Raw genomic sequence first — 10727 nt, 5'->3', positions numbered from 1 at the left:
AGGTAAATGATTTAAGGGTTTTCGAGTATATTGATGTTCCCTTCCCTTTATTTGAGTTATCAAGTAAGGAGATGCGAGCAAGATATGATATGTCATATTTCCAGTTTTTATGAAACAGGTTTTGTTCAGCAGAAAAGATGATTTATACTTATTTCTTGACTGTACTTACGTTTAGCTTGTGTGATGACCGTATATTGACTATGTATAGATGGAGCAGTTAAGAATATTATTTATAAATATCTCCTTCCCTCAATAAAAAATATTATTACTTATTATCTCAGCTTAATCATATATATCTGTAAGTATAAATTACGTAGTTCCATTTGCACACACTAAAAATGAAAGTTCGTGTCAACTATTGGAAATTTACTCAGAAATAAAAACTCATGTTAACTACAGACAACCCGTTATAAATCACCCAGATACCGTTAGGCTATCGTTTGTAGGGTTTGTGTAACTTTCCTTACTTATTTGTCTCATCTTTTCTCTTCTTTTTCACAGTAGTTGTTATTAAAATATCCAGTGGTGCTGACACCTGGTGATTATATACTTACGTTGTTCACCTAATTCGAAGCGTAAGTTAGTATATTTATCGGAATTTTTTAGATTAATTCAGATCCAAACCAAATTATTCTGCTGATTATTAAAATCGTTGTCGTCGCGCCTTATTAGGAAAAGTGAATGGCAGGCGAAACCAAATCTCCTGCATTAGCCACCCTAACGGGTAAAGTGTGTGTGTGTGTATGTATATATATAATGATGGTGAAGTTGAGAACTTATGATGCTAAAATTCAGAGCTTGATTCTAGCTTTGGGCAGAACACAGATAACTCACTATGCAACTTTGCACTTAACAGCAATAAACAGATGTATATACTCTAAGAGGCTTAACCCCTCTGTCACTCTATCGAGAACTCTTTCACACCATTTGTTTTGGCAATGCTTAACGATATACATCGTTACGTAGCAACAAAACTATTACCTGGTTGTTCTTAGACCAACTATGTTACACGTTAGACAGATTTGAATCTTTATTTTTTTTATAACTTTGATGATATAACAGCAAAATAGTTTAATTCATAAGTTTTATGACATTGAGTTGTAGCCACAACTAAATAAAATGTATTGAGTTTCGTTTCAGCTAAGCTTTACGTTATGTTTTTGTATTAAGCCTAATGTTTACATTAATCTGTAAATAGGCCTAATATTACCAACGATATAGAGTCAATGTTTAAAAAGTTTTAAATGTTAACAAAATGTTAATTAATAATTATTATTTTGGTATTTTAACACTATATTATCTGCTTGGCCTTAAAACGTAAAAAAAAAAAAATGTGTATTTTTACCAAACATATTTTATTCTTTCGTACAGTCAAAAGAGTTGAAAATTTATGTTGAAATGTTCGCATTATTTTTATACTTCCTTATCTAGAATTCAGTGAAAACGCTAAAGAGTGCTATTTAAGTCTCTTTCAGGGTCCACATACTTTTGTTTATGATGGCACTTTATTTTTGTCGTTGTGTAGTTTTCATTAAAAGTGTGGTGATTAAAGAGTTACTTCGACGCTGATTAATTAATAAATGAAAAGTAGGTTCATTACGAAGTTACAGACAAATTCGTTTTAGTTAAATTTTATAATTTTCGTTAATCAATCAAGAATGGTTTCTCGTTATTTCTGACAGGCTTTTATACTGGTACAAACACACACACACATATGTATTACGCAGAAAGATAAAGTGAAAATAATAACTACTGGAATTAAAATACGCCTTTATCTCACCGTAACAAACTGAAATTACAGATACAATGGCCAAAAGTAGATTCGCAAAGCTAACTATATATAGATAACAGGACCAATCGCGACTTAGTGAGTAACGCCTCCAGATTATTACTCCGAGGGTTGAACGTTCGTGTCCCGTTACTCCAGACACGCATTCGGTAATTTAGGAACTTGTTTAACATACAATATTGCTAGCTGCTAAAGCCTATTATTTAGTAAGACAAAAGTAGCCCAAGAGTTGGCGGTGTTTCTGTTAACTAGCTGCCTTCCCTCTAAAGTCTATTGATTCAAGATTGGAGTTAGCTATTGGCAGATATCCGTTCTGTAGCAACAAAAACAGAAAACTTGATGCAATTCCACAATCAACAGCAGTTTAACATTTAATTTTTTATGAAATGAGAACAAACACTTTTAGACTTTTAGAAGTCTTGTGACAGGCTATTAATTAGACTGCCAGTCCAGCAAGCGCCATATTTCAAGCAACAAGAAACAAACTAAGTGATAAATAAGTCAAAAGCTTTAAAGCTAGTAAGACTGACCTAGGATTGAATTTAATAAATCTAGAAATTAAGATCTGTATCGCGTAATCAACCATTAATTATACGATCACATGTAAATTATGCAAAACACGCCTTATTCGCGTAATCACGTTAAGCCTGAGGCTCTTTCTAGCCTCAAGTAACCATTAAAGGAAACGTTTACTGTTTTCTTCTAGGTTATCAACTTGTTGGTTTACTTTAGAAAATTTAATATTGTTAGATACTCTTGACATCTGATTACCAAGAAAAGCCCCCGATACTATGAAAATATATAAAACATTAACCATGTTTCATTAGATCAAGTGAGAATATAGAGTTTGCACGATATAACATGAAATTTAGGTGTAGGAAGTAAGGCACAAAGTTTGTAAAAAATATATATCTTAACAGAAAAGATACCACGTTAAAAATGTATGCAAGAACCAGCTTTTAAATCTCAAACTATTTTCTCGAGTTTCATTTGAGCAAATATAATAAAAATGACGTAAGTATGTCGCTTTGGGAAAAACCAATGAAACAAAATGAGTCGTATGATATAAGCTGTTTTCCAGTATTGATCTTTCTGTAACGGTTTCTACATCCATAGGCGAAGAAACCGAAGGGGATTAGAGTACTGGGGTTACATAACCCAAACGTTTTACCCGGTATCGAAGTGCCCGTTTGAGTTGGATTTATTTGTTTGAAATTAAGCACAAAGCTACACAGTGGGCTATTTGTGCTCTGCTCACTATGAGCATCGAAACCTGGTTTCTAGCGCTTTAAGTTTGCAGACATGCCACTGGGAGGTCTGAATTAATAGTAGAGACTTGCGTGCAGCTGTATAAATTTTCAATTCAGTGGTCGCGGTTAACACAGCAAATAAAGCGCCCTCAATAATCAGATTCCAGTTTGTTCCATCGCCAAACGATAAGGTTAATCTCTTTTTCAAAAATTCAGAAAGAACAAATGACAATTATCTTAACAACTGTTAAATTAATCCATTACCTTAAAATAATAAAAAAAGACGTTCTCTATTTTCTCTCCAAGTTTTAATTCGTTGTCTGTTGTCCGGGAGAAATTAATTACTGTTCATAATTAAACTATGTCGATTATAAACAGGCCTGCGATTCTTTCATTGTTGAAATGTTTTCATGTTCTACAGCAATTTCTATATACGCTGAATCCGAAAATGTATATTTTTCTCTATCACATACAGATTTTTCACAAAAACATCATATGTACTTTTATATAAGGGAATTATTTTAATTGAAATCGGTTCACATTTTGTTATGCTTAAAATTGTTGACAACCACTGGCTAAAGGTTTCTCTAAGCCAGTCGTAACGTGAGAGTCTTATCTATTGTTCTAAAGCCCACTAACGCCGCTAGTGTATAAACGATTAACAGGTCAAATGACGTGACATTATGGAGAGAATGTGTTTGTGCGTGCATTTTACTATTATTTTATTCTTTTCAGTATTATTTATTCGTTATTGTGGCAGCAAGTGGTTGTGTAAATGACCCAAACATATTCTGTTATACTTGTGGTAAATGTGTTGTAAAGAAACAAAGGCAAAACAGTACAGAATTCGTCAAAAAAAACGTATTACATATATTTTGGAATAAAACTTGGTGTTCCAAGACAAATCATGGACTTCGCACAATGTTTTCACTCTTTGTGGCAAAGAGCTGAGACAATGGACTAAGGGTAAGAAAAAGTATTTGCTTTTTGGAATTCCGGTGGCCTGACGTGAAACCAATGACGTGAGACAATGGACTAAAGGTAAGAAAAAGTATTTGCTTTCTGAAATTCCGGTGGCCTGACGTGAAACCAGAAGCCACAGAGATGACTGCCATTTGTGCTTAAGTAACGTGCAAGGCTACTACACTCGAAATAAAAAATAAATTTTTATCCAAACCTTCAATCTGCTATAAGATCTGTTGTTCATGGATCTGATGTACTTGTATCTACACCACCAGAGACTCTTGTTACAGTTTCATCTGATTTTAATAGAAATAATGACAGGGATTGTTTTTTACACCTGAAACGTCTGGCGAACCACAACTTTTCACACAAGGTGAATTTAATTATTTAGTGAGAGATTTGGGCCTTCCAAAGGATTTTTCAGATATTTTAAGGTCCAGCCTTTGGGGTAATAAATCACTTTCTTGAGGGATATGATTTTACTGGTACTTAAATCGTGTTAAGAGTTTTACCATACTCTTCGCAAGAAAATTCACAAGCTTATTGCGGCAGTATTGCTGAACTAACACTAATACTAGAAGCTGCAGTCTGTGAACCAAGTGATTGGCTATTGTTCACTGATTACTCTAAAAGAGGAAGAAAAGTGTTCTACTTCACAGTGGTGACATATATGCATCTGTTTATTGCTCATTGAGTTCACTTGAAAGAAACGTACGAAAATCTCAAACTTCTTCTTAATAAGGTTAAATACAAAGAACATGGTTGGATACTTTGTGGAGACTAAAAAATTCTTTTTATGTTGTTGTATCAACAATGTGGTTACACAAAGCTTCCACGTTTTTTTGTATGAATGAAACAGCAGAACACGAAATCAGCACTGAATAAAGAAGTAATGGCCACAAAGAGTCAGCCTGATACTAGAGTCGAAAACATTGAACGTGAAAGTTTGGTTGGCACAAAGAAAGTCCCATTACGTCCACTTCACGTAAAACTGGGCTTGATGAAGCAGTTTTGTAAAGACCTTAGAGAAAGATGGCAACCTTTTCAAGTATTTATGTGGGCAATTTCCAGCTCTTTCAGAAACGAAACTTAAAGAAAGGATTGTTGTTGGGCCTGAGATTAGGAAATTTACTTCAAAAGAACAGTTTGAAAGAACAATGAAGAAAGATGTAAAATAAACATGTATTACCTTTAAAGATGTTATTGACAAAATTTTAAGGAAAAAAAAGAACCCAAATTACTAAAGTGATTTGAAAAAGTTGGGTTGTAATATGAACTCGAAAGTTTATTTCTTACACTCACGTATTGTTTGTTTGTTTTGGAATTTCGCACAAAGCTACTCGAGGGCTATCTGTGCTAGCCGTCCCTAATTTTGCAGTGTAAGACTAGAGGGAAGGCAGTTAGTCATCACCACCCACCGCCAACTATTGGGCTACTCTTTTATCAACGAATAGTGGGATTGACCGTCACATTATAACGCCCCCACGGTTGGGAGGGCGAGCATGTTTGGCGCGAACCCGCGACCCTCAGATTACGAAGCGCACGCCTTAACGCGCTAGGCCATGCCGGGCCTCTCACGTATTGACTATTTACTTGAGAATCTGGGTGACGTCAGAGAAGAACAAGGGGAAATGGAGATGAGGGGTCAGAGAAGGTGGAACATCTCTATGATGAGTGGTTACTGCTCTCTTTGAAACAAGATGCCCCAGACGCAATGCATAAAAGAAAGAACACAGTACATAGTTTTGAGACTTTGTTGTTGTTTTTTCTTAATTTCGCGCAAAGCTACACGAGAGCTATTTGCGTTAGCCATCCCTAATTTAGCAGTGTAAGATTAGAGGGAAGGCAGCTAGTCACCACCACCCACCTCTAACTCTCGGGCTACTCTTTTACCAACGAATTGTGGGATTGACCGTAACATTATAACGTCCCACGGCTGAAAGGGCGAGAATGTTTGGTGTTACGGGGATTCGAACCCGCGACCCTCGGATTACGAGTCAAGTGCCTTAACCACTTGGCCATATCGGGCGTTTTGAGACTAAAATATGTATATTTTACATAAAAAAAAATTAGAATGAATGAGGATACATTTGTTTGACATCAATGTTCATTACTTTTCTTTAGTTTGTTTGTATTTTTGTTGAGAAACATGTAATAAAAATGTTTATTTTAGTTTGTTCTGTTTTGCAGTTAAGAACAAAACAACACAATGGGCTATCTGTGTTCTGCCCACCATGGGTATCGAAACCCGGATTATAGTGTTGTAAGGCCACAGACATACCGCTGTGTCATTGGGAGACATTTATTATGGTAAACGAAGTAATAATTTGATCTAAGTAAGAGTAACTTTTTCCTTCCTGATTTGTAAAAATCCTTACGTGATAGAAAAAATGTATATCATTTGTTTGTTTTTGAATTTCACGTAAAGCTACACGAGGACTATGTGCGTTAGCCGTCCCTAATTTAGCAATGTAAGACTAGAGGGAAGGCAGCTAGTCATCACCAACTCTTGGGCTACTCTTTTACCAACGAATAGTGGGATTGACTGTAACATGATAACGCCCCCAGGCTGAAATGGCGAGCATGTTTGATGTGACGGGGATTCGAACCTGCGACCCTTAGATTACGAGTCGAGCGCCCCCTAACCACCTGGCCAACTATAAAAAACAAACTCACCTTTCTTGCACTGCGAAGGCGCAAACTACTTTAAAGAGTTATTCCTTGTACGTAGTATTGTAGTTTGTATTTATGTTTAAATGGATTAACTTAAGACGCTAAGACAAGCAATAGTAAGATAAAAATGTATCTCAGGATGGCTGGTATAGGTGTTAACACTTTTACTAAAATAAAACGGAGAAAAACGTTTCGACCTTCTTATGTTAAACCTGAAGATGTTGTAAGAAGGTCGAAACGTTGTTCTCTGCTTTATTTTGATGAAAGTGTTCACGCCTATACCAGCTGTCCTGAGATACATTTTTAGTTTAAGTGGATTTCTCGTCATCACGATCATAAGATAGTCAATTCTATTGAAAATAAAATTTATAATTTTTTATTTATTTTGATGCACTAGAGAACAGAATACCTCGCACACTCGCATTAGCTGGACCTGGATTTAACAAAGAATTTTTATGTTTCATTATATAATTGAACAAATCTCGAGATAGTGTAAGAATATTATTTGGTGGGTGATTAGAGCTTACGTACAATAGTTTACAGATACTCATATGAAATAAAATTGCTTTGGGATGTAATACCACACGTTACAAGAAGATGAAGTTGCTAGTACACCAAACTGCCACTAAATGTGTTTGTCGCTATCATAGCATTCTAATTCTGCAGATTGGTTTGGGTTGTTTTGAATTTTACGCAAGACTACACGATGGCTATCTGAACCTAACCGGCCCTACTTTAGCAGTGTAAGGCTAGAGAGAAGGCAGATGGTCTTCACCATCCATTGCCAACTCTTGGGCTAGTCTTTTACCAATGAACAGTAGGATTGATCGTCACATTGTAACATTCCCACCACTGACAGGGAGAGCATGTTTAGTGAGACAGGGGATTCGAACCCGCGACCTTCAAGTTACGAGTCAAGCGTCTAACCACCTCGCCATGCTGGGCCTGAAATAACGTGTTGCCTGTTACTAATAATTTCTGTTTGTGTTTATGATAAAAACACTGAGGCTGTTTGCCACTGTACCTAATTTTGAACTATTGACTAGAAGGAAGATAGCAAGTCAGCAGCTCCCGACCACACCCAGTTTACGCTACGAGATTGACTGTCACTATTTCAACATGCCTACAGCTTACGGTGTGGGTGGTATGTCTGATAGTATCGCGTAATTCGAACCAGTATCGACAGCTTGGAAATCCATAGTTTTATTAGAGGGCTAACCCTTGCTTACCATTGAATTTAAATAAAATCATAATACTTATGATTAACAATTCTTAAAACTTAATGTAATAAGTAAATAATCTTTTAATCAATAGCTAAATACCGCCTGGTGGTCAGTGTGCCAGACTGTGCATCCGAAGTTCTGCGTTTCGTACACAGTTGTCGCCTCAAAAAAACCAAAAAAAAACAACAATCCCAACATTCAATTAGAGTAGATGGCATGTTGACAAGATTTGTAGCATTTGAAAATTATGGATGGTTATCGCTAGACCCAAATAAGATTTGTGCAAAAATCAATAACCAAGTAAAATAAAACACAATTTTCCTCATGAAATATAGTGGTGTTAAATATATGAATACCACATTTTTACTTATGGCATTTTAACCCCATTAAATTATTAATTACCTTTTCCTAACAGCTTGTTTTATTAAATGCTTTACTATTTTAGCCTTTTGCATTGTATAATTTCTCGTTACTTTTGCCTTTGGTATATTACGTACAAAAGGTAGGACTACTAGAATCAGTGTAATATTACTACATAATCCACAACGTCTTGCATAATTACCTTGCGTACAGTGATCAATCGATTGGTTTCGTTTGGTTTTGAATTTTGCGCAAAGCTACACGAGGGCTATCTGTGCTAGCTATCCCTAATTTAGCAGTGTAAGACTAGATGGAAGGCAGCTAGTCATCACCACCCACCGCCAACTCGTGGGCTACTCTTTTACCAACGAATAGTGGGATTGATCGTTACACTATAACACCCCCACGCCTGAAAGGGCGAGCATATTTGGTGCGATCAATCGAATGCGTAATCGGACAGAATGTAAAATATTTCATTGAGTGAATTACACGACGTAATTAAAAACAAAAAAATAAAGAATGAATCGTATGTTTAACAAGCTCACAACCTTTATTGATAAAAGAACTCCATTAAAGTTCAACAATTAGTTTTTTAAAACTTGAAAATAAATATTTATTAGTTTTCTTATGTAAAAATCTGACAAAAAAACTTTCTTTTTTGCTATCTAGAAATTACACTAAATATTATTATTTAAAATAACAATAATATATTAAAGTTTTTTGTTGTTGCCATATAGTGAAGAGATTGTTTTATAAATAATGCATATTTGTTTTAAATATAATTTACATTGTGTTTGCTGAAATTTTGTACTCTTAACCAACGAAAATACGTTTTAGTAGTCTTGTCTTCACATTACTATATGTGTGTGTGTAAGAATGTTACAAATACAGTTCTATTACTATATTATTATAATATTGTGTTATATGAATATTATAAATATTATTTGCTATTTTTATTATTGTTTATTTATCATTTTGAGATATTTTTTTTATTTGCAAACGTATTACTAGGGTTTTTAAAACAGCCTCAGTGGTTCAGCGGTAAGTCCGTAGGCTTACGACACTAAAAATTGGGTTTCGTTACCCGAGTAAGACAGACCACAGACGGCTCATTGTGTATCGTTGCGTTTAACAACCCTAAGATAGAAACAACAAAAAGTCAGTGTAAATATAAATGAACAAATAGGAAGTACGAACTGCAACTAGCTCATATCTTATATATAGTGAAACAAAATAACATACAGTTAACCCTATAATTTACATTTGATCCCAATTGAATGTCTAAGCACATTTTTCTAAAGTCCAAACGGTTTAAGTTTCTTAATAACATACGAATCGATCAAAAAATATCAAATCAAAAATATCATCCATATGAAGTATATTTGTAATTAATTCGACAGATTACCCCTGGAGCCCTCTGTGTATTTTACCTACAAATTTAGTGATTTTATACATTTTGTGGCCTGGCATGGCCAGGTGGATAAGGCACTCAATTCGTAATCTGAGGGTCGTAGGTTCGAATCCCTGTCATACCAAACATGCTCGTCATTTCAGCCGTGGGGGCGTTATAAAATGACGGTCAATCACATTATTCGTTAGTAAAAGAGAACCCTAAGAATTTGCGGTGGGTGATGATGACTAGCTGCCTCCCCTGTAGTCTTATACTGCAAAATTAAGGATGGCTACCGCAGATAACTTTCGTGTAACTTTGCGCGAAATTCAAATAATACATTTTTGTTGTTTCTGCGCACTGTATGACGTAACATAAAATGACTCACCATTATGAAATGTGTTGGTTTAACTAGCAGTGAACGTTATGAAAAAAATTGATAGTTAATAAGGTTTTACTCGATATAATTGCACAGTGAGCGTGAGGTATTTTAAATCATTCTATGGTGGACTAGTTGAACATAAAAAAATAAATTGAAACGGCACCCAAAAAACACAAACACCTTACAAAATTAGAGTACATAATTGCTTTTTGCCACACAGTGTCCTTCTTTAAAAATACTTTTAGAAACATACTTACAAATTATTATAACCCGTATAAAAGCTAGTGTGTGTCACGTTACATCACGTTTGATATTTCGAAATAGGAAGAGTCTTAAAAGCGAAAATGCATTTATCGAGAGAGAATAGTTCGATTACCTTCTACCCATCACGAGTTTAGTGACAGGATTGAAAGGGAATTGTGAGGGAGGTGCCAAAAAACCATATATGTTTATAAGTGTAGTGAGTGTTGGTATAATACGCCTAAAATAAAGACGTAGTGTGGGATTACGTAGCCTAGAGTCAAGTGCATAAAACTTGAAATCATGAAATTTAAAATGTCGATTCAGTTTTTATGTTACATTGTTTCTGAATTAAGCTATTTTCTGTTACGTCACAACTTTTTAAATAAAAAACAAACCTCCTTAACCAACTGAAACTCTAAATTAAGGAAACAACAAATTTTTTTTTTTTCCATTT

The sequence above is a fragment of the Tachypleus tridentatus genome, chromosome 13 (assembly GCF_004210375.1).
Source record: "Tachypleus tridentatus isolate NWPU-2018 chromosome 13, ASM421037v1, whole genome shotgun sequence".
NCBI lineage: Eukaryota > Metazoa > Arthropoda > Merostomata > Xiphosura > Limulidae > Tachypleus > Tachypleus tridentatus.
The sequence above is the reverse complement of the archived record's forward strand: the minus strand, read 5'-3'. Positions refer to the sequence as shown.